The sequence below is a fragment of the Scyliorhinus torazame genome, chromosome 5 (assembly GCF_047496885.1).
Source record: "Scyliorhinus torazame isolate Kashiwa2021f chromosome 5, sScyTor2.1, whole genome shotgun sequence".
NCBI classification, from domain to species: Eukaryota; Metazoa; Chordata; class Chondrichthyes; order Carcharhiniformes; family Scyliorhinidae; genus Scyliorhinus; species Scyliorhinus torazame.
The window spans coordinates 173,442,997-173,468,426 of NC_092711.1; the positions used below are offsets into that span (position 1 = coordinate 173,442,997).

The following is a 25,430-nucleotide window of genomic DNA, read 5'->3' on the forward strand; positions in this document are numbered from 1 at the left end:
CCTTCCAGTGGTGCCTTATCCTCTTCCAAAATACCTCCGTACACTGCTGACACTACCCCCTTCTCCAGTACCCTGATCGTCAGCACCTCCTCCAGCAATGTGGAGGCCGGTTCCTCCGGGAAGCTCTGTATCTCCTTCCTGGCAAAATCTCGAACCTGCATGTATCTAAACATTTCTCCCTGCTCCAGCCCATACTTAGCTTCCAGCTCCCTCAATCCTGCAAACCGACCTCTAAGAAACAAATCTTTTAGCGTCTTAATCCCCTTCTCTTCCCATTTCCGAAAACTTCCATCCCACCTCCCTGAACACGCTGATGTTCTGCAGATGCGGTAACTGAGTGAATCCCTTTCCACACTCAGAGCAGATGGATGGTCTCTCCCCGGTGTGAACACACTGGTGTCTCCGCACGTGTGCAGACCGAGTGAATCCTTTCCCACACTCAGAACAGGAGAACAGACTCTCCCCAGTGTGAACTCGCCTGTGTTCCTGCAGGCTGCATGAATGAGTGAAAGCCTTCTCACACTCAGAACAGGTGAAAGGCCTCTCCCCAGTGTGTACTCGCTGGTGTGTCAGTAGAGTCGGTAAAGCACCGAATCCCTTACCACACACGGAACAGGTGAACGGCCTGTCCCCAGTGTGAACTCGCTTGTGTTGCAGCAGTTTAGATGAATCACTGAATCCCTTCCCACATCCCGAGCAAGTGAATGGTCTCTCCCCAGTATGAATTCGCTGATGTCTCAATAGGTTGGATGACTGAGTAAATTCCTGCCCACACTCAAGGCAAGTGAACGGCCTCTCCCCAGTGTGAATTCGCTGGTGGGATTGCAAGGTGGATAAATGACTAAAACTGCTTCCACACTCTGGGCAGATGAATGGTCTCTGCGCAGTCTGACAGCGGCGATGAGCCTCCAGTTGTGACGGGTATTTGAATCTCTTGCCACAGTCCCCACATTTCCATGGTTGCTGCATGCAGTGTGTGTCTCTCTCCAGGTCCGATGATCAGTTGAAACCTTGTCTTCACAGCAAACACGTGTATGGATTTTCCCCTCTCTGAATGGAGCGATGTTTCTTTGGGCTGTGTAGCTGGTTAAAGCTCATTCAATATCTGCACTGGGACACTCTCACTCAGGTATGTGTGTCTTGGTACTTTTCAGATTGCAAAGTTGCTGAAAATCCTTTGAAGCCAACAGATGAGACAAACTTTTCTTCTTCTGGATTCAAAGTCTGATAATATTCAGCCCCAAAGAATCGAGTGACTGTCAGATCGCGTTGTGAAGTCTGAGATATCTGACTGGAATTCGTCCTCTTCTAATATTCTGTAAAAACAATTGACAAAAGACATCACTGTCAGTGCAGGATAGAAATTCAGAACAGACAATTCTAGTTGCTATGGAACATTCTTTCCTCTCTTGTTCCTCAAAAGCTGTGAATCTCCATCGCACACATTCTCACTCCATTCTCGCTCCGCTTTTCAGTAAATACTCAATAATACCACACTAAAAATGTGTGTAATATACAGGACTTGATTACAGGACTGGAGACTGATGGGGCTGTGAGGGAGATAGTTATTTCAACAGTGAGATGTGAGAGATCTGCAACTCGCTGCCTATGAGGGTGGAGGAAGCACAGACGATCATCATTTCAAAATAAAAGTGTGAGGAAATAAACTTGCAGAGTAACGGGGATATCGAGGGGGGAATGTGACTGATTGGATTTCTCTACAAAGTCGGCATGGATTGGGCTACTGAATGGAATCCAAGTGTCGTAAGCATAGAATTTACAGTGCAGAAGGAGGCCATTCGGCCCATCGAGTCTGCACCGGCTCTTGGAAAGAGCACCCTACCCAAGGTCAACACCTCCACCCTATCCCTATAACCCAGTAACCCTAAGGTCAATTTTGGACACTAAGGGCAATTTATCATGGCCAATCCACCTAACCTGCACATCTTTGGACTGTGGGAGGAAACCGGAGCACCCGGAGGAAACCCACGCACACACGGGGAGGATGTGCAGACTCCGCACAGACAGTGACCCAAGCCGGAATCGAACCTGGGACCCTGGAGCTGTGAAGCAATTGTGTTATCCACAATGCTACCGTGCTGCCCTAAATAAATGTGTCAAGCTGAGGGAGCAAATGTCTTTAAGAGAGAGAGAGAGCTGGGTCAACCTTTCCAGAATCTGCACCCTCCCTGGATTCACTTTCTTTCCCTTCAGTTGCTCCGAGTCGCCAATTGAAGGTGAGAATGAGAAAAGAAATGGAAAGGGGGAGAAAATAAAGTGTTTTACTCACAGATGTTGGGGACAGGAGGAGGTTTCAGTCTGTGGGGAGCTCAATCTTCATTCACTCAAAGTCCGCCTTCTGATTAGCTGGAGGATCAGAGTCCTTCCGGTCCACCAACTTTTGCTATTGGTTAATATCGTAACAGGACGTTCAGGGGGGTGGGCTCGACTCTGCACCACATGCGCAGCTTCCCTCTCTTGAACATGCATAGGCCTGGGTCGCGGGCGCGGTGGAAAGAGCGGTTTCACCAACGCTGGGGATTGTGGGAGATGCGGCCGTCATTACTCATCCAAAGCCCAGTCTCCAAACTCCTGGGTGACAAGTAGCGGTGGGAGGGCAGTGACCCCACACTGATACAACGTACACGTGGGTAGTCACTGGATTTGATTGCGAGCTCCCCTTAGCAAAACAGTTTGTTAACTCTAGGTGTAAAGATTTAGATACATGTGTGACATATTGGGGAGGGCAATAAGTGAATGTGAAACTGAACCCGAGAGTCAGCACCTTCAGGGGAGGAGAATTGTGGATAAGCAGCAGGAGTAATTCTGGTGGGAGGATTATTTCTTAATTTCTATCCTGTACTGACAGTGATGACATTTGCAAACTCATTCATCAGATGGGTGGATTTGAAGACAGAAATTGCAAGCCAGGCACCTCGTTGTCATCTGACAGATTCACTTAATTCATCAGGATCTGAATATCATGAACCATTGAATCTAGAAGGAGAAATTATGATCTGTCAGCTTTCAAATAATTTAAATATTACTTTCACTGGAAAGGCACAAGGACTCATCCAAGTGAGAGTTCCACTGCACTGACTGTGCAAAGCCTGAAATATTATCACAACATTCACATTGAGGAGAAACCTTTCCTGGTGTTCTGTATGTGGATGAAACTTCAACTGAGCATTGAACCTGAAGAGACACAAGGACACACACCAACGGAGGAACAATCATCAAGGTCCCCGATAATTTTAATGTCAATTGGGAGAATCAGATTCGCAAAAATATCCTAAAAAATGGGTTCAGAGTCTTTTTGGAACAATTTCTTGGAGCCATACATTTTAGAGCCAACCAGGGAGCAGACTATCCTCGATCTGGTAATGTGCAACAAGACAGGATTGGTCAATAATCTCATCGTGATGGAGCCTCTAAGTCACATTGATCATAATATAATAAAATTCCACTTTCAGTTTGAAGGTGAGAAGTGCTGGTCTAAGGGCGGCACAGTGGAGCAGTGGTTAGCATAGCTGCCTCATGGCGCTGAGGACCTGAGTTTGATCCCGGCCCCGGATCACTGTCCATGTGGAGTTTACACATTCTCCCCATGTCTGTGTGGGTCTCACCCCCACAACCCAAAGGTGTGCAGTGTAGGTGGATTGGCCACGTTAAATTGCCTTTTAATTGGAAAAAAAAGAATGGGGTACTCTAAATCTTTTTAAAAAGTGCTGGCCTAAGTTAAAAACTAAATAAAGAGAACTCTGAAGGGTATGAAGGGAGAGCTGGCGAAAGCGAACTTGGGAAGCTAGGTTGAAAATTGGGACATCAGTATGGAAGTGGGTGACTTTGAATAACTCTCAGCAAACATTTATGCCAGAGAGAAAGAAAGGCTGTTTGAGAAGAATGCATCATCCATGGTTAAATAAGGAAGTCAAGGAATGTATTAAATTGAAAGAAACACCATCAAAATCTACAAAGGTTAGTGTTCATTCAAAAGTTGGGCAGATTTTAGAATCAGCAAAGAATGAGTAAAAGATAAGAAACAGGCAGAAATTTGAGTATGAGGGTAAACATTCTCGGACTACAAAAGTAGATAGTAAAGGTTTCTGCAAGTATTTGAAGAGGAAAAGAGTGACTAAATCCAGGTTGGTCCTCTGGAGAGTGAGCCTGGGAAATTGATCATGGAAAACAAAGAAATGATGGAGGCTTGAAACAGGTATTTTGTGTCTATCGTCACGGTACCAGACCGAGAACAATTCACAAAGATAATTGAAAATCGAGAGGTAATAGGGAGGGAGGAACACAGAACAATCACCAGAGAAAAGATGCCAGGAAAACTATTGAACCTAAAGGCTGACAAGTCCCCAGGACTGGGTGACCTGCATTCTTGGGCTTTAAAAAAAGTGGTGGCAAAGAGAGTAGATGTATTGGTTATAATCCCACAAAATTCCTTAGATTCTGGAAAGGTCCCAGTGGATTGGAAAATAGAGAATGTAACACCTCTATTCCAGAAAGGAGGGAGGCAGAAAGCAGGAAACTATAGGCCAGTTAGCCTAACATGTGTGACAGGGAAAGTGCGAGAATCCATTATTAAGGAGGTTACAGCAGATTACTTAGAAAATGTAAACATTATTACTTTTTATTTATAACGAGAACTACCATGAAATATGCAGTAAATGCAACTGGTTAACTACAAGTTAATACCTAATACCCACATCAACCTGCCCCACCCTCTCTCTCTCATACACACACACACAAGACAGACAACCGCAAAGGGGTGGAAAGGGGCAAAAAAATTCAAAATTGGAGGAAAGAGTCTTTCTTCACAACAAGCTTGCAGATTAAAGTCTTTGGTTTGCAGTCTGTAAAGATCTTCTTTGGAGATTCATTCATTCAGGTACTCTCTACATTAAAAATGCAGGAGTCAAACCTTTTCTGGAGAGACACCTTAGCTCACGTCAAACTTTGCTTTCAGTTTGTAGTTTGTCTTTCGGTCCCTGTAGTCTCAGAAGTACAGCACCCACCAGGCTCTCTGGAGAGAGAGCCAGCCCTCACAATGGCCTTCTGGGGAGAGTTAGCTGGACCTTTTTGGAGAGAGTTAGATGTATCAGCGTGCTGCCAGAGTCAAAACTGATACCAAACTGATATCTTGGGACTCGGAAAAGCGTTCTAGTGGAATAATATCCAATCACCACCTGTTACTGGACAGATCACAGATCTTTGGGCCAATTCATTGGCAACCGGCCAAATCAATCAAATGGACGTTTCATTATGAGATATGCAAGACATAAATCACAAACGTTCAATCCATCCCCATTATACAAGTTACCTACCCAGTCTTTATATTGGTAACTAGTCAGCCCTTAAACCCATGACAAAGCATCTGCAATCACATTATCCTTTCCAGGAATATGTACAATTGTAACATTGAACTGTTGTAATAATAAACTCCAATGGAATAATCTTGCGTTCCAGGTTTTAAACTTCTCTACAAATGCAAATAGATTATGGTCTGTGTAACAATGCTTTGCTGATTGTCATGTTGGACATGTACTACGAAGTGCTAAAGGGCTAGTCGCAAGGCCAAGGCTCAATGATGGAATACTTTCTTTGGCACAGACTGAATTTGTTTCTAAAAATACCTCCCTAGCCTCTTTATTCCTTCATTGTTGTCCTGTAGTAGCACTGCCCCTACTCCCAGGTCACTGGCATTTGTGGCCATTTTAAATGGTCTGGAAATGTCTGGGATGGCCAGCAATGGTTCGCCCACCAACATGGATGTCAATCTGTCAAACTCTACTTGGCGTTCTGTGGATCATTGCATTTTTAATTGTTTCCGCTACATATCGAACGTGCTTTTTATTTCAGTTTCTAACTGAGGAGGATTTTGCTTTATTAGTTCAGAATTTCTGATGTTTACTTCATGATTTGTTAACCGAGTGCCGCTTGGTGCTTCCATTCAATTCTATTCATACCCTTTCAGCATCTTTGTTATATCTGCCCCTTTCTGGGTGTCGTGCAATGTAAAGATGTGGAGATGCCAACATTCGACTGGAGTGGGCTCAGTAAGAAGTCTTACAACACTAGGTTAAACTCAAACAGGTTTGTTTCGAATCATTAGCTTTCGGAGCACAGCTCCTTCATCACCTGATGAAGGAGCTGTGTTCTGAAAGCACGTGTAATGTAATCAGTCTTTTCTGATTGTCCAATAAATGTTTATCCATATTTCAAAGATTTGCTACAGTCAAACAAAAATCACTATTGTCAATGCTGAGGGAAATATTTGGTTCATTTTAAATCCATAAACACTCTCCAACCCCTCCAGCTTTACATGCTCTCTTTTCTTGCACATGGTTACTTTCAGAAATAAGAACCATTCTTTGTTTTACAGCTTCTACCTCCTCTTTGGAGTTTTCGTAATCACAACTCTTATCCCGATTTAGCAATACAGACCTTCAGAATCAGAGGATAACACATTGTTGGACCCATGCATTTTCTGGTTTTTGTTACCAGATGTGGTGACAGAATCACGACATAGGTCTCCATTCACCTTCCTCTTAGTTTTAAAAGATATTGATGACTGATTATTTCATCTCCTTTGCCATTTGCTCCCTTTAAGAGGCACTGTGGATCTTTAAAAGGATGTGGGTGAACCAGCTTAGTGCCACTTCTCAGTCCTCGTCCTGACGAACTGATGCTGTGCTATCAAGTATACGTTGCTTCAAAGGAGGCATGCTGTGGGAAATATTTCCCCTGAAGGGGATAGCAATGGATTTACTACAAGGGACTTTAACAAATCACTTTTAGAAAAGTCCAATTCACTTTCTTCCTCCAATTTTCTGCCTTCATTCTGAGCTCTGGGAGAATTACTTGTCATTGGCACAAGATCAGTTAGTGACAGGTCTATTTGGTAATAGCTGTTCATCATCACTCCATAATCAGAAGCAAAATTGAATTTGGTACTCTCGTCTGTCTCTTCATCACTGTCACTACTATTAAATTCAAACTCCTCTTTCCTATGGTCACCTTCAGTCTTAGAATTCTGAGAATCTGGTTCACTGTTTGATCTGTGATTAACATCTTTCAACATTTTTCTTTGAGTAATTTAATGCCCAATGAGTTTTCTTAATTCCCACATGCCCTACTGTTGGTATTTCATGTGATAACTGCAGTAATTCTCTCACACCCTCTGTTATCATGGTTGAATCTACAACCGTCACTCCTGCCAAATCATTCCCCAAAAGTAAATCTATTCCGTCCACTGGGAATTTCTCAGCCAGCCCAACAACTACTGGACCTGACACGAGATCACACTCCAATTGTACTTTATACAATGGGACTGGAATACAATCTCCACTTTTCCCATTCACTAATTCCTCAGCTTTCATTGAGTCTCTGAAAGAAGAAACAAATCCTTCTCCAGTAAGAGAGTTTGCGTAGCCCCTGTATCCCTTAAGATTGTTATGGGTTTGGCACATGTTGGACATGTAAAGTCACAGTTTGTGGCTTAAGAAAAGTAGTGGGAAAACAGACTCAATCAAACAGGATAAGCCAGTGGGTTTTATTAAAGTGGGAGGAAAAAACATTGTCCCAGTGGAAAAGTGCAACAGAGTGTAGAGCCTATTGAGAGGTTGGTGGATAAGCAGGTAACATAACTTTTTAAGGATATTTGTGAGGGTGAGGTTTACTCGTGTGTACAAGGTGGAGTAGGTAAGGAGATTCAGATCTTGAGGGATACAGGAGCAAGTCAATCTTTTTTTTAATAAACATTTTATTGAGGCATTTATGGTATTACAACGACAACAAAATAAACAATGTCCATGTAAATATAAACATAGTGCAAAAGCCGTCTTTCACCCTTACAGGGACCACCTTTACTAACCCCCTACTCTAAACTAAGCGAACCCCGAATCCCCCCTCACCCCCCCCCCCCCCGCCCCCCCCCCCCCCCCGCCTTCTGCTGATGGTTAATTTTCCCCAAAGAAGTCGACGAACGGCTGCCACCTCCGGGCGAACCCTAACACTGACCCTCTCAAGGCGAACTTGATTTTTTCCAAACAGAGAAAGCTAGCCATGTCAGTTAGCCAGGTCTCCGTCTTCGGGGGCTTTGGGTCCCTCCAGGCTAATAGTATCCATCTCTGGGCTACCAGGGAAGCAAAGGCTAGAACGTTTGCCTCTTTCTCCTCCTGGATTCCCGGGTCTTCCGACATTCCAAAAATCGCCACCTCTGGACTCGGTGCCACCCTTGTTTTTAACACCTTGGACATGACATCCGCAAACCCCTGCCAGAATCCCCTAAGCATCGGGCATGCCCAGAACATATGGACATGGTTCGCTGACCCTCCTGCACACCTTGCGCACTTATCTTTTACCCCAAAGAACCTGTTCATACGGGCCACTGTCATGTGGGCCCGGTGAATGACCTTAAATTGTAGCAGGCTGAGCCTGGCACATGTTGTGGACGCGTTGACTCTACTCAACCCGTCCGCCCAGAGACCATCCTCTATCTCTCCTCCTAACTCCTCTTCCCATTTGTGTTTCAGCTCCTCAGTCTGCGTCTCCTCTGACCCCATAAGTTCCCTATTAATGTCCGAAACCCTCCCTTCTCCCATACACATTCTGGAAACTACCCTGTCCTGTATCCCCCTTGGTGGTAGGAACGGGAAGGTTGAGACCTGCCTGCGTACGAAGTCCCGTACCTGGAGGTACCTAAACTCATTTCCCCTAACCCAATCCAAATTTCTCCTCCAGCTTTCTCAGGCTAGAAAAGCTCCCCTCCATAAACATATCTCCCATCCTCTCAATCCCTGCACTCTGCCAACTCCGGAACCCTCCATCTAACCTTCCCGGGGCAAACCAGTGATTATTACAGATTGGAGACCACACCGATGCTCCCTCCACTCCCACATTCCTCCTCAATTGCCCCAGATCATCAGGGCTGCCACCACCACGGGCTAGTGGAGTACTGTGCCGGCGGGAATGGCAGAGGCGCCGTTATCAATGCCCCCAAACTGGTGCCGTTGCATGATGCCGCCTCCACACGCTCCCATATCGACCCTCCCCCCACCACCCACTTCCTGATCATGGCTATATTCACCGCCCAATAATAATTACTAAAGTTCAGCAGCGCCGGCCCGCCCTTCCCCCGGCTCTGCTCAAGCATCCCCTTTTTTACTCGCAGGGTTTTACTCACCCATACAAAGCCAGTGATCACCTTATTGACCCGTTTATAGAAGGACCATGGAATAAAGATGGGGAGACACTGAAACACAAACAGGAATCTCGGGAGGATCGTCATTTTCACTATCTGCACCCTCCCAGCTAGTGACAACGGAAGCGCGTCCCACCTTCGGAAATCGCCCTTCATTTGGTCTACTAATCGGGCCAAATTTAACTTGTGTAGCCGTTCCCATTCCCGCACCACCTGAATGCCTAGGTATCGAAAGCTTCCCCCTACCACCCTAAACAGCAGCTCCCCCAATCACCTCTCCTGACCTTTGCCTGGATCACAAACATCCCACTTTTCCCCATATTCAGTTTATAACCCGAAAACAGGCCAAATTGCCCCAGAATCCTCATAATTTCTTCCATCCCCTCTAGTGGGTCCGAAACATATAGGAGCAGGTCGTCTGCATATAGAGAGACTCTGTGTTCCACTCCCCCCCCGGACCATCCCCTTGAGGCTCTCAGTGCAATTGCCAGCAGCTCTATGGCCAACGTGAACAGGAGTGGGCATCCCTGTCCCGTCCCCGATGCAGCCTGACATAGTCCGATGTTGACCTGTCCGTCCGTAGCTCGCAACCTGATACAACTGCCTGACCCAGTCAATAAAGTCCTGCCCTAATCCAAACCACCCCAGTACCTCCTGCAGATATTCCCATTCCACCCAATCAAATGCCTTCTCTGCATCCATTGCGACCACTACCTTCACGTCCCTACCTTCTGGGGGCATCATAATCACATTTAACAACCTTCTTATGTTGGCCGCCAACTGCCTACCCTTAACAAATCCCGTCTGGTCCTCCGCAATCACGGCCGGAACGCAGTCTTCAATCAGAGAGGACAAGATTTTGGCCAGCAGTTTGGCGTCCACATTTAGTAGGGATGACCTATAGGTTCCGCATAGCCCTGAGTCCTTGTCCCGCTTCAGGATCAATGAGATAGTGGCCTGTGACATCGTCGGGGGAAGCACCCCAGGTTCCCTTGCCTCATTGTATGTCCCCATCAACAGCCACCCCAATAGCCCAGAGAACCTTTTACAGAACTCCACTGGGTACCCGTCTGGCCCCGGGGCTTTACCCGACTGCATGGCCTTCAGTCCCTCTGCTATTTCGTCCAACCCAATCGAGGTCCTCAGCCCTTCTCCAAACCCCCCGTCCACCTTCGGGAACTTCAGCCCCCCCTAAAAAGTGCCTCATTCCCTCCGGCCCAGCTGGGGGTTCCGACCCATACAACCTGCTGTAAAACTCCTTGAACGCCTTATTCACCCCTGCTGAGTCTCCGACCACGTTTCCGTCCCCATCCTTTACTTTCCCTCTCTTCCTGGCTGCCTCCCTCTTTCTAAGCTGCTGTGCAAGCATTCTGCTGGCCTTCTCACCATGTACATATATCGCCCCCTCACATTCCTCAGCTGCTCCATCACCTTCCCTGTAGTTAACAAGCCGAACTTCGCCTGTAGCCTCTGTTGCTCCCTTAGAAGCCCTGCCTCTGAGTTTTCCACATACCTCCTGTCAACCTGCAGTATCTCCTTTATCAGTCCGTCCGTCTCTTGCTCTGTCGGCTTTCTCTCTGTGGGCCCGTATCGAGATCAGCTCCCCTCTAACCACCGCCTTCATTGCCTCCCAGGCACCACCGCCGAAACCTCACCTGTGTCATTGATTTCCAGGTAGTTCTGAATATATTTGAGCAAGTCAATCTTTAATGGTGAGAAATGGTTTGGGAGGAGTTTTGGCAGAAAATGTGGTCATTTGTGGAATATGGGGTTGGTTTAGCACAGTGGGCTAAATAGCTGGCGTGTAATGCAGAACAATGCCAGCAGCACGCGTTGAATTCCTGTACCGGCCTCCCCGAACAGGTGTCGGAATGTGGCAACTAGGGGCTTTTCACAGTAACTTAATTGAAGCCTACTTGTGACAATAAACGATTATTATTATTATTTAGTGGTGAGAGCAGTAGTGTGCCACTATGTAAGGTATGGCGAGAGAGTTCAGTGAAAAGTGGTGAAGTGGTAGTAGGAGTAAAAGAAAAATTACCTTTTTAGGATAAGATTTATCCTAGATAATAATATACCTGGATCACAGGTGGGAGTGCAACCTACTATGGTTGAAAAGCCAGTGGAAAGTGGAACTGAGATGTTGCAAGAAATAGATCCAGGAGTGTTTCCTAATTGTGTGGTAATCAGATCACAAAACCACTGGTTAAGACAGGAGGAAGAGAATTTGAGGAGTGCCAATAGGGAGGCTGAGGTTCAGTTGTCAGAAAACATGTTTGATCAGATGGTTGGTAAAAACAAGAGCAGGTGGTGGATGAAGTGGATAATTTTAGTTCAAGCAAGTTGGTTCAATGGGGAGAATGTGCAGTTCCGCAGACAGTGACCCAAGCTGGGAATCAAACCTGGGTCCCTGGTGCTGTGATGCAACAGTGCTAACCACTGTGCTACCATGCCACACCGGTAATGACACAAGAGGTGATTATACTAGTATCTGGTCAGGACTGGAGCTGTCTCACAGTTTTATAGAGAGCCTCGTCTGTGGTGGAGGCTGAAGAGCTTGTACAAATGTAGCCAGAATGTTCAGCAAACGTTTGCATGCACTGACTGTTGTTTTGCACTGTCCAAATGCACCAGCACTTACCCATTATCTTTGGCTATCCTCAACAGACACAGAATACAAAGCAGCTGATAAATGTGAAGAACAGATGATGAATGCTGCAGCATCGATAGCAACCTGTCTGACCATCAAGAGAAGAATTCTGCTGTCAGAGCCAGGCAACTACATATCACTGAATTGTGTTTTTTTTTAAATTTAGAGTATCCAATTATTTTTTCTAATTAAGGGGCAATTTAGCATGGCCAATCCACCTATCTTGCACATCTTTGGGTTGTGGGGGTGAGACCCACGCAGACACGGGGAGAATGTGCAAACTCCACACGGACAGTAACCCAGGGCCAGGATCGAACCTGGGACCTCGGCGCCGTGAGGCAGCAGTGCTGACCACTGTGCCACCATTCTGTGCATTTATCACTGAATTGTTGATGAAGCTTTTCTTGTGTAATCTTGGGAGGCCACCCTGATCTTTGAAATCTCTCTCGCTCGAAGTAGTGGTTAAATTTATGCTAATGACTGTGACATGTGAGAAGACTAAAATGGACTATACTCACGTGTATGTTAGCCTGTTGAAAAATGTAAAATGTTATTATAGATTATAAGTTGCATGTAATCAGAAGAAATGTTTTAAGTTAAAAAGTTTTTAGAAAAATAAAGCCATCTGCGGACGTTGCTGGTTCATTTTTTTAAAGGGGAAGCTGTGACGATTGGAAGATTTTAGGAAAATTGGATCATAAATGTATTGGGCAATTTCAGGGTTAAAAGCGTGGGGTTAGAGTGTGATTCACTGCAGAGGTCCTGTTTTTATTTTAACGAAGGATCCTGTTTGGCAGGGCCTGGGTGTTTTTAGTAGCCAGAAGGTGAAATTGACAAAGGAATGTGTTTTTTCAGTCTGGACTAATGGACGGTGGTCTGACTGGGAAAGTATTTGTGGAATGAATGTACTTTGCAGCTGTCAGAGATCATTTGTTTTCCAGCTTAGGGAGACGAGGTCATTGCTGGGTGCAACCAAGGAAGTCAGAAAGACATTTTAAAAATCTTTAAAGATCAGTTTTTGGAGAAAGGTTTGGAGAGAGGAGTTGAATTCTGGGTCCACAATTCTCCCACAGTAAGACAGATTGAGAGCTGTATCTTTCTTTTCCTGTTGTTTAATGGGGGATTGAGTAGTAGTGGTTAAATGGGTAATTGTAAGCTGTTGTTTTTGGGTGTGAAGTTAAAACGTTTAATATTGTAGCCACAATAAAGTTTTCTTTTAAACATAACCAAACCCTATTTCTTCATGCAATCACTCCTGGAACGAATCATTCTTTCCGCAGCCTTACAAATAAACTGAAATATTGGGGTCCTGTATCCCAGCCACTGTTGGGGTCTGGTCTGGGATCGGAACAGTGACCGATGTAACAATTGGTTGGAGGTCCATTTCCCATTCAGTCCTCCAGCACGGTAGCATTGTGGATAGCACAATTGCTTCACAGCTCCAGGGTCCCAAGTTCGATTCCTGGCTTGGGTCACTGTCTGTGCGGAGTCTGCCCATCCTCCCTGTGTGTGCGTGGGTTTCCTCCGGGTGCTCCGGTTTCCTCCCACAGTCCAAAAATGTGCAGGTTAGGTGGATTGGCCATGATAAATTGCTCTTAGTGTCCAAAATTGCCCTTAGTGTGGACCTTGGGTAGGGTGCTCGTTCCAAGAGCCGGTGCAGACTCGATGGGCCGAATGGCCTCCTTCTACACTGTAAATTCTATGATGTATGCCACTCTATTAGTGCAACACCCATGGAAGTTTACCAACTGGGATGCAGGCCCCATTATTCTCAGCTAATTTCAGCCCTCAGCTCCGTCGCCTGGCTGTCATTTGATATGAGCAGTAGAGAGACAGAAAGGTGCAGAGGAGCAAGTGGGAAAAACTTGTGGCTCGAAATCAACACTTCAACATTTGGCAGTTAAATCGATGTTATTTAATTATTAGATTGAGGCAAAGGTTAAAGTATAACTTTTCCTTTCTAACTAGTGTCTGCCTTGGCTCAGTGGGCAACTCTCTCACCTCTGGATCAGAAGGTTAAATCCCAGTTAGGGTCCTGTGGACAAAAACCAGTTCCAACATTCCTCGTCCCAGCACTGAGGGAGTGCTGCACTGTCAGAACAGCCTTCTTTCAAATAAGATGTTAAACTGAGGCCCTGTCTGCCCCTCTCAGGTGGATGTAAAAGTTCCCACAGCCACTATTTTGAAGAAGAACAGGGGAGTTATCCCCGGTGTCCAGGTCAATATTTATCCCTCAGTCAACATCACTAAAAACAGATCATCTGCTCATTATCACATTGCTGTGTGTGGGATCTTGCTGTGTGTAAATTGGCTGCTGCGTTTCCTCCATTACAACAGTGACTACACTTGAAAAGTACTTCATTGGCTGTAAAGCACTTTGGGACATCCTGTGGTTGTGAAAGGTGCTATAGAAATGCAAGTTTTTAAATTGAAGATTAATGTTATCTGATCTTGTTATCTGGAACTTAATTGATTTCAGCTACCCACAAATTACCACTTAATAAATTCACTTTGGTTCGGATAAGACTTCAACCAATTAAGGCAAATTCAGAATCCTCTGGATAGTAAATTTTAAAAGTTTATTAAATGAAAAAGGTTTACTAAACAACTTTAAGACATTGACTTTTACAACTTTATGCGGGTGATCAGTCTGTAGAAGTGTAACCCTCTCTGGCTCCTTCTGTGACAGTAATTCTTGTGGAATTCCGCCTCGGGAGTCTGGCTCCTTCTTTGACAGTAATTTCCTTGGAACTCGGCCTCGGGAATCTTCAGTACTTGGCCTGCAAGGAAGACCTTCGGAACCTCTACTTTTATCCCCAAGTGACCATTACCTCACGTCAGAGTTGGGCCTGTTGTAACATGATAATTGCTCAATTTGGTTACTAGATTAATTGAATTGGATCCCCAATTACTTATACTGCCTACTCTCATTATCTTAGACAGGAATACAATCGAACTGTTTCATACTATCCCTTTATCTGATTCTATACAATCCCTTAATCATACAGTTTCAAATGTTGAGGCTAATCTGAGCTTGAAGGTCTCTCTTGCCAGTACATTTATCTCCATTTTGTATTTAATATTGTACATTTTTACAGCAAATGTAAAAAGACTTTTAGTCTTTTCACTATAACTACTGATTCATGATGGATTCCTTAGCTGCAATTTGATTAGCCTCACTAGGTATTACTGCTACTGCTGGTAGCTCATTAATACAGTAATCTAATTCATACATTTGGTTAATATAAGACACACTGGTTTAAAAAGACAGGTTGTGGAAAGCAATATCTTTCTTTTTTACTAATTTTGATCAGGTGGAATAATACGCTTATTCTTGAGCCAGACTTGGGTATAACATGGTAGCCCGCTGCTCATCAAAATACTTTCTTTGTATAAACAATTTATGCTAGCTCTGCAGTTTAGAAACATTTGGGTTGTACAATCTTAATTTATAAAAGAACAATTCAGCCATTACAATTTTATCGATTACATTGTTTCACGAATTCTAATCAACTGATTTGTGACTGGCTTCCAACATAAAATCCATACGTGATGAACAAAGAAATGTTGCATAATCGGTGCAAGACGCTAGATGTTAGAGTTTAAAATGGCTTCCTTGACCTTGTTACTTAAAGCCATAAATATGGTGCAAAAGTATAAAATTAAATGGATTTCCCAGTCTTACCTACAGTTTTGTACATTACAACAATGACTACACTTAGCACTACACTCATTAAGCTTCACCCAATGTCTGTGTATTTACATTGTGTATTTATTGTATGTCCTCTGTTTTTCATGTATGGAACAATCTGCCTGGACTGTATGCAGAACAATACTTTTCACTGTACCTCAGTACAAGTAACAATATATCTAAATGTAAAATCTAAATCTTTTGGAGGCGCTGTGATACTATAGAAAATGATTTTTCTCTTTAGATTTTCCTCAAACTTCGTCCCCTCATCAAAATGATTGATGAAGATTGAGCTTTAATTTTGAGCAATATTTTGATTCTTTCTGAAATTCTCAATGAAAATCCAAACACACTATATCCTGAATAATTTGTTTTTAAAACACAGGCAAGTTGTTGTGATCAGGAGTGCGTTACCTGAAAAGGGCGCAAGAAACATATTCAACTCTTACTTTCAAAATAAAATTGGACTATCTGGCATTAGCACGATCGGCCAAATGGTCTCCCTCTGCGACCTGAGCCTCTTGTGTAGTTAACGTGAGTGGTTATAGTGGTAAAGGGACCTGGGTATAGATGGACCCGGGCGGCCTGTCAATAAGTCATTGAAGGCTAACATGCAGGTGCAGCAAGTTATTCGGAAGGCTAATGGGATATTGGCCTTTATCACAAGAGGATTTGAGTACAGGAGTAGTGAAGACTGGCTTCAATAGTATAGAACGTTGGTTAGACCACAGCTGGAGTACTGTGTGCAGTTTTACTCCCCCTACCTTAGGGAAGATATTATTGCCATAGAGGGACTGTAACGAAGATTCACCAGACTTGTTCTGGGTATGGTAGGAACGTCCTCCGAAGAGAGTTGGGGAAGCTAGGCCTCTTTTCTCCAGAATTTTGAAGAATGAGAGAGGATTTCATTGAAACTTACAAAATCCATAAAGGAATAGACAGGGTGGGTGCAGGTCTGATTTTTCCCCTGGTTGGAGAGTCTGGAACCAAGGGACACAATTTCAAAATAAGGGAAAGCCACTTAGGACCAATCTCGGAGAGAATTTCTTTACTCAGGTGGTTGTGAATCTTTGGAATTCTCTACCCCAGAGGGCTGTGGAAGCTCAGTCATTGAGTGTGTTTGAGGCAGAGACTGACAGATTTCGAAATACCAATAACACAGAGGGAGATGGGGGGCAGTGTGGGGAAAAAGGCATTGAAGTGAATGATCAGCCATGATCGTATTGAATGTTGGAGCAGGCTCGATGGGCTCGAATGGCCAACTCCTGCTCCTATTTTCCAATGTTCCAAAGGTAGGTAGGAAAGTAAATTGTGAAGAGGACATAAGGAGACTACAAAGGGATATAGATAGGTTAAGTGAGTGGGAAAAGATCTGCCAAATGGAGTATAGTGTGGGGAAATGTGAAATTGTCCATTTTGGCAGGAAGAATAAAAAAGCTTATTATCTAAATGGTGAGAAATTGCAGAGCTCTTAGATTCAGAGAGATCTGGGTGTCCAAGAGCATGAATCACAAAAGGCAAGTATACAGGTACAGCAAGTAATTAGGAAAGCTAATAGAATGTTATTGTTTATTGTGGGGGAATTGAATACAAAAGTAGGGAGGTTATGCTTCAGTTATACAGGACATTGGTGAGACCACATCTGGAGCACTGTGTACAGTATTGCTCTCATTTAAGGAATGATGTAAATGTGTTGTAAGCAGTTCAGAGAAGGTTTACTGGACTCATACCTGGAATTGGAGGCTGGTCTTATGAGGAATGATTGGACAGGCTGGACTTGTGTCCGATGGAGTTTCGGTGACTTGATTGAACCATATAAGATCCTGAGGGGCCTTGTCAGGGTGGATGTGGAAAGGATGTTTCCTCTTGTGGGAGAATCTAGAAATTGGAGTCACTTTAAAAGTAATAACTTGTCCATTTAAGGCAGAGGAGAACTTTTTTCTCTCAGAGGATTGGGAGTCTTTGGAACTCTCTTCCTCAAAGGGCAATGAAAACAGAGTCATAGAAACACAGAATTTACAGTGCAGAAGGAGGCCATTTGGCCCATTGAGTTTGCACCGGCCCTTAGGAAAGAGCACCCGACTCCACCCTATCCCTGTAACCCAGCAACCCCACCTAACCTTTTTGGACACTAAGGGCAATTTATCATGGCCAATCCACCTAACCTGCACATCTTTGGACTGTGGGAGGAAACCGGGGCACCCGGAGGAAACCCACGCAGACACGGGGAGAACATGCAGACTCTGCACAGACAGTGACCCAAGCTGGGAATTGAACCTGGGACCCTGGAGCTGTGAAGCAACTGTGCCAACCACTGTGCCACATGCTGCCCAATCTTTGAATACTTTGAAGGCAGAGTTGGATAGATGAATAAACAAGGGGGTGAAAGGTTATCGGGGGGGGGGGGGTCAGCGGGAATGTGGAGTTGAGGTTACAATCAGATCAGCTGTGAACTTATTGAATGGTGGAGCAGGTTCGAGGGGTCTAGTGGCCTACTCCTGCTCCTAATTCGGACGTTATCACATCCTTTATAATAGATTGTAGCATTTTCCCTCCTACTGATGTCAGGCTAATGGGTCTGTGGTTTCCCGTTTTCTCTCTCCCTCCTCAAATAGTTTACCATCTTCCAATCTGCAGGAACCATTCCAGAATTTATAGAATTGTGAAAGATGATCACCAATGTATCCACTATCTCTACAACCGCCTCTTTGAACACTCTTGGATGTAGAGCATCAGCTTTTGGGGATTTATTACCTTTCAACCACATTAATTTCTCCAATACTACTTTCTCACTAATACTAATCTCTTTCAGTTCCTCGTGCTCACTCATCCCTTGGTTCTCCAGTGTTTTGGGGATGATTTCTGTACCTTCCTCTGTGAAGACAGACACAAATTGGTTAGTTTCTCTGACATTTCCTTATTTCCCATTATAAACTCTCCTGTCTCTGCCTGGAATGGACCCACATTGGTCTTTGCTAATCTTTTCCTTTTCACATTCCTAGAGGAGCTTTTCCAGTCGCTTTTTAGGTTTGCTCTCATACCCTATTTTCTCTCTCTTTAATAATAATAATAATCGTTATTGTCACAAGTCGGCTTACATTGCAATGAAGTTACCGTGAAAATCCCCTAGTCGCCACATTCCGGCGCCTGTTCGGGTACACAGAGGGAGAGTTCAGAATGTCCAAATTACCTAACAGCATGTCTTTTGGGACTTTATAAGTTTCTTGGTCCTTTGCTGAATTCTAAATCAAGTACCCAATCCTCAGACTTACTACTATTTTGGCCACTTCCCATGGATCTACTGGAATCTTTAACTTTTCTTTGTTAGTCACGGTTGCATCACTTTTCCTGTTGGATTTTTGTTCCTAAAATGAATCTATAAGTTACGTATATATGTGAAATGAAAGTCGCCAAAGTCCCAGAGGTCCATAGTCTGCTCCCCCTTTGACAGAGGAGAGAGCTGACTGGTGGTGATTCAACCTGAGGGTCACCGCACGTCACCTGAGGGGCAATGTTGGGAAGGCTGGGCCTTCATGGATAAGCACAGCTGGTACGGGAGTTGAAGCCGCACTGTTCATGTCGCTCTGTGTCAGAAGCATGCCATCCATCCAACTGAGCTAACTAATCCCCGTGTAAATATGTAATTATTTCTTAAAGATTAGCTATTGCCTGTCTCCCATCAGTTTCCCAATCTATCACAGGTAACTTTGCCTTCATACCGTGACAGTTTCTTTCTGTGAGAAACACCCACGTAAATTGAACAAAGGAACCATGTAACCATGAGGATCCATCTCATGGCAACATAGCATGTTTTGGGGATTGAAAAGAAAATTGGCAACTAAATATCTTCAAAAATCCAAACACCTTTTCACTCAGTGATCATTGTGCAATTTGAAGCCAGGTATTCGCAACAAGGCTCAAAGAGCATCAGCCCACTGGAGGCAAAGTCAAGAGACCAACAAGACCAGCAGAAAGAAACCCTCCACCCATCCCCATTGACCAACTGTCAATAATGAACAAAATGCCATCCTCGATGTAACTGAGAGCAGAAACAATAACAGCAAAATAGGACCACTGAAATTAATTATGAACTTGTTGGTGTCTCATCATATGCGATGAATCATGGAATTCCTTCCCACATTGAGAGCATGTGAACGATCCTTACCTAATGTGAATTCGCTGGTGTGTCTGCAGGTTGGATAATTGAGTGAATCCCTTCCCACACTGAGAGCAGTTGAACGGCCTCTCCCCAGTGTGAACTCTCTGGTGTGACTGCAGGGTGGATGAATCACTGAATCCCTTCCCACACTGAGGGCAGAAGAATGCCCACACCCTGGTGTGAATACGCTGGTGTCTCAATAGATGGGATGAATCAATAAATCCCATCCCACACTGGGAGCAGGTGACTGGCCTCTCCCCAGTGTGAACTCGCTGGTGTGTTTGCAGGTTGGATAATTGAGTAAATCCCTTCCCACACTGAGAGCAGGAGAATGGCCTCTCCCAGTGTGAATTCGCTGGTGTGTCAATAGGTGGGATGAATCACTGAATCCCTTCCCACACTGAGAGCAGGTGAATGGCCTCTCCCCAATGTGAATACGCTGATGTTTCTACAGAGTGCATGAATATCTGAATTCCTTCCTGTTATAACCTGCCTACTTACCATTGGCTGGGGACTAATGACTATCCCACAATCCTGTGGGAATATGAGCTTCCCCAATGAGGGGGGCGGAGAAACCATTAGTAAACTCCTAGTATAAATAAAGCTGGCCAGTTCAGGAACCAGCAGGAAGCAGTATGTAGCAAGGGAAGTTACTGCTACTGTTATGGATATGTTATTGTAAATAAATGTTATTACTTTGTATCCTTAAAACTCGTGCTGGATTCTTCATGGCCCTCACAAAACTGGCAACGAAGGTTAAAGTGAATAGCTGTCTACACTGCTGAAGCCACCTCCCTGGATTTTTGTTGGATACAGGTTGGAAGTTGTTTTCTATTATACCATGCCTCTGTACGGACGTTTGGATGTTTTTGATGCTGCGCTGGAAAGCTGGAACCAGTACACACAACAGATGCGTTACTATTTCCGGGCAAACAATATCACCGAAAACGAGCGCCAGGGGGTCATATTGCTCACCGTCTGTGGCCCGCATACGTTTGGGGTGATTAGGAGCCTTACGTACCCAGCTGCGCCGGACACCAAAACGTTTGATGAACTTGTGAATATAGTGGGGCAACATTTTAACCCAACCCCGTCCACGATAGTCCAGCGTTACCAGTTTAATACCGCTGAGAGGACCCCTGGAGAATCCCTTGCCGATTTTCTATCCAGGCTACGCAGGATTGCGGAGTACTGTGATTATGGTGAGACCTTGTCAGAAATGTTACGCTACCGTTTGGTTTGCGGTATTAACAATGCGGCCACCCAGAGAAAGTTGTTAGCGGAGCCAACATTGACTTTTCAACGGGCCATTCAAATAGTATTGTCCCGAGAGAGCGCAGAACGAGGAGTACAGGAGCTACAGGGAATGGAAGTGCATGCCTTGGGGCGCAACCACTTCCGTCCGAAAATGTCCCCCCGCACTCCTGCGGTACCTTGGGCGAGGCAACGTCCGGACTGACGCCAGTGACCGTCGGACATTCCTCCCCGAAGGAAGCCTTCTCCAGAGCCAATGGATGAGGAGCCATGTCCGTGTCAGACTTGTAGGAGCCGACCCCGTCGCGGACGGCGGTCCTGGGGGCGCCAGAGGCGCCGTCGTTCCGACCGAAACTGGGACCAGCCCAGGGGCTGTAACTGGGACCAGCCCAGGGGCCGTACCTTCCATGTGGATGAACCTGCGGCGACTACTCCTGAGGACGTGGAGATGGAGGACTACTGCCTGCAGCTGCATTGTGTGGCAGCTCCCCGTGTGACTCCCATTAAGGTGACAGTACGGGTCAATGGCCACCCGCTTGAGATGGAGTTGGATACTGGCGCAGCGGTCTCCGTGATCGCCCAGAGGACATTCGACCGCATCAAGCAGGGTATACAGACCCTTACATTAACCAACTCACAGGCCAGGTTGGCCACATACACGGGGGAACCACTGGACATTGCAGGAACTACAATGACCCCTGTTGTTTATGGACGCCAGGAGGGGCGTTTCCCACTTATCGTGGTGCGCGGCCATGGGCCCAGCCTGTTGGGTCGGGACTGGTTGCGCCATTTGCGGTTGCAATGGCAGCACATCCTCCAAACAGTTTCTGAAGGGTTGACTGAGGTGCTAGGACGATACCCAGATGTATTCCAGCCTGGTTTGGGGAAAATAAAAGGGGCCGTAGCCCGTATCCAAGTCGAACCAGGAGCCACGCCGCGCTATTTCCGGGCGTGCCCAGTGCCTTACACCTTGCTCGAGAAGGTAGAAGGGGAGCTCACTCGTTTGGGTATTATCAGGCCCGTCCGTTTTGCTGACTGGGCAGCACCAATTGTACCTGTAATGAAGCCAGATGCCACAGTTCGCTTATGTGGCGACTATAAACTTACAGTGAATACGGTTTCCCGACTCGACCGATATCCAATGCCTCGCATAGAGGATCTCTACGCGAAACTTGCAGGTGGACTCTCGTTCACAAAATTAGATATGAGTCACGCCTACCTGCAGTTGGAGCTGGACCCTGCCTCCCGACCATATGTAACAATTAATACACACCGGGGCCTGTATGAATATACGCGGTTGCCCTTTGGAGTATCCTCTCCCTGCGCAATTTTTCAACATGTTATGGAGGGCATTTTGAGGGGTTTACCACGTGTGGCTGTCTACCTAGATGACGTTTTGATTACAGGGACGTCGGAGCAGGAACATTTGGAAAATCTGGAGGCTGTCCTTAGACGCCTTTCGGAGGCTGGAGTCCGTTTACGTTGCACAAAGTGCGTATTTCAGGCAAAGGAAGTAGTCTACCTAGGTTATCGGGTGGACCGCGAAGGTTTGCACCCCGTCGCAGAGAAGGTGCGTGCAATTCAACATGCCCCCGCCCCGACTGACACTTCGCATCTTTGTTCTTTTCTCGGTCTCGTAAACTATTACGGGAAGTTCCTCCCCAATCTGGCAACTACGCTGGCCCCTTTGCACCTTCTGCTAAAGAAAAATCACACCTGGGTTTGGGGTCAGCCGCAAGAAACCGCTTTCCGGCGGGTAAAGCAACAATTGTCGTCGTCTGGGTTACTAACCCACTTTGATCCTGGAAAGCCTTTGTTCGTCACATGTGATGCATCCCCGTATGGTATTGGGGCCGTCCTGTTCCACAAGATGGAGAACGGGGCCGAGCGACCGACAGCTTTCGCCTCCCGCACATTGACTGCAGCGGAGAAAAAGTACGCGCAGATCGAGAAGGAGGGCCTGGCAGTGGTTTTTGCGGTGAAACGCTTCCACCAGTACGTGTATGGCCGCCATTTCACTATCGTGACTGATCATAAGCCTCTGCTGGGACTTTTCAGAGAGGAAAAGCCAATACCGCCCGCTGCTTCTGCACGGATCCAGCGCTGGGCTTTGTTGCTTGCTGCATACAAGTATTCTCTGGAGCACAAACCAGGTACGCAGATAGCAAATGCCGACACACTGAGCCGATTGCCTTTATCGACCGGCCCCAAGTCGACCCCCACGACCGGTGAGGCGGTTGCAACCCTAGATTTTATGGACACCTTGCCTGTCACGGCATCACAGATCCGTGAGTGGACCCAGACGGAGCCAGTCCTGTCAAAGGTTCGGCACATAGTCCTGTATGGTGGGCAGCATAGACAGCTCCCAGGCGAGTTGCGGGCATTTTCCTCCAAGCTGTCAGAATTCAGCGTGGAAGACGGCATCCTCGTGTGGGGGACGCGTGTGATTGTCCCAGAAAAAGGCCAGGAGCTGATACTAATAGACTTGCACAATGGGCATCCAGGCGTGACCAAAATGAAAATGTTGGCCCGGAGTTATGTCTGGTGGCCAGGCCTCGACACCGACATTGAGAAGGTGGCCCAAAACTGCTCCATTTGCCAGGAGCATCAGAAGCTTCCGCCGGCCGCGCCCCTACATCACTGGGAATGGCCAGGGCGGCCTAGGGCACACTTGCATGCAGATTTCGCAGGCCCTTTTCAAGGATCCATGTTCCTTCTACTAATTGATGCCCAGTCTAAATGGCTAGAGGTGCATAAGATGCAGGGGACAACGTCCTGCGCAACAATTGAAAAGATGCGTTTATCGTTTGGTACGACTGGCCTCCCCGAGGTGCTGGTCACGGATCACGGCTCTCCATTCACGAGTGAGGAGTTTGCGAGGTTCACGAAGATGAACGGCATCCGCCATATCCGCACTGCCCCTTACCACCCGGCTTCAAATGGGTTGGCAGAGCGCGCAGTGCAGACATTCAAACGAGGCCTAAAGAAGCAGTCTTCCGGATCAATGGACACGAGACTGGCTCGCTTTTTGTTTACGTACTGGGGTAGCTCCCACAGAACTCCTAATGGGCCGGAGACTTTGCACCCGCCTTAGTATGGTTTTCCCGGACATTGGCGCAAAGGTACGCCGCACACAAGAACGGCAGGGCCAGGGATTTTCTCGGCATCGGCCGATTCGGCAGTTTGCGCCCGGTGACCCAGTGTTCGTTCGGAATTTTGCTGGTGGTGCCCAGTGGGTTCCTGGTGTAATCTTTCGCCAAACGGGCCCTATATCTTACCAAGTGCAAGCCCAGGGTCGTCTCCAGCGAAAACATGCAGACCACGTTCGGTACAGAAGACTGTCCCCTCAAAAGATTCCCCGCCCCCGGAGCTCATTTCTACAGCCGCAGAGACCAGAGACAAGGGAAGGTAGTCCTCACAATCTTCCACTGGTGCCTCACTCGAAGCCTGCGCAGGTCGTTACGGAACCGAATGGAGATAGAGACTCTGACCTGACGGAGGCAGCAGACTCTGACTCCGAGATGGAGACACAGGATGCATCAGAGGGGGAATCCTCGGGTCCACGGACCGTGGATGTACAACTGTTGCGCCGTTCATCACGGAAGCGCCGGTCTCCGTCTCGTTACACGCCGCCTGATCCAGCGCCGCGTGGAAATGGTGTCCGGCCTGCGGCCAAACGAGTCCGACGCCCTCCTTCGCCAGGGTCTTCGGTGGATACCTTGGACTTTGGGGGGGCGGGATGTTATAACCTGCCTACTTACCATTGGCTGGGGACTAATGACTATCCCACAATCCTGTGGGAGTATGAGCTTCCCCAGTGAGGGGGGCGGAGAAACCATTAGTAAACTCCTAGTGTAAAAAAAGCTGGCCAGTTCAGGAACCAGCAGGAAGGAGTATGTAGCAAGGGAAGTTACTGCTACTGTTATGTATATATGTTATTGTAAATAAATGTTATTCCTTTGTATCCTTAAAACTCGTGCTGGATTCTTCGTGGCCCTCACAAAACTTCCCACACTCAGAGCAGGTGAATGGCCTCTCCCTGGTGTGAATTCGCCCATGTACCTGCAGGTGGGATAATTGAGAGAATCCCTTCCCACACTGAGAGCAGGTAAAAGGCCTCTCCCCAATGTGAATACGCTGATGTTTCTACAGAGTGCATGAATGTCTGAATCCCTTCCCACACTCAGAGCAGGTGAACGGCTTCTCCCCAGTGTGAACTCGCTGGTGTTTCTGCAGGGTGGATGGAAAACTGAATCCCTTCCCACATTGAGAGCAGGTGAAAGGCTTCTCCCCAGTGTGAACTTGCTGGTGTGTCTGCAGGCTGGATAGCTCAGTGAATCCCTTCCCACACTGAAAGCAGGTGAACGGTCGCTCCCCGGTGTGACTGCATCAATGAGTTTCCAGTTCAAATGGGAATCTGTATCCCTTCCCATAGTCACCACATGCCCACGGTTTCTCCATGTTT

General features: G+C 46.3%; 1 protein-coding gene and 1 long non-coding RNA gene across 4 annotated transcripts in view; both read left to right on the forward strand.

The window, feature by feature from the left end:
• Positions 1 to 25,430, forward strand: part of LOC140418049 (uncharacterized) — a 54,973-nt gene that overhangs the window by 24,201 nt on the left and 5,342 nt on the right. The window lies entirely within an intron of this gene.
• On the forward strand, positions 985 to 12,491 carry LOC140422349 (uncharacterized). Of its 3 annotated transcripts, XR_011947393.1 has the most exons (3): positions 985 to 1,129; positions 5,984 to 6,102; positions 11,879 to 12,491. It is a non-coding gene; the product is annotated as an uncharacterized lncRNA (long non-coding RNA). The 3 variants fall into 3 exon arrangements; XR_011947392.1 differs by lacking the exon at positions 5,984 to 6,102; XR_011947394.1 differs by lacking the exons at positions 985 to 1,129; positions 5,984 to 6,102 and adding an exon at positions 2,028 to 3,380.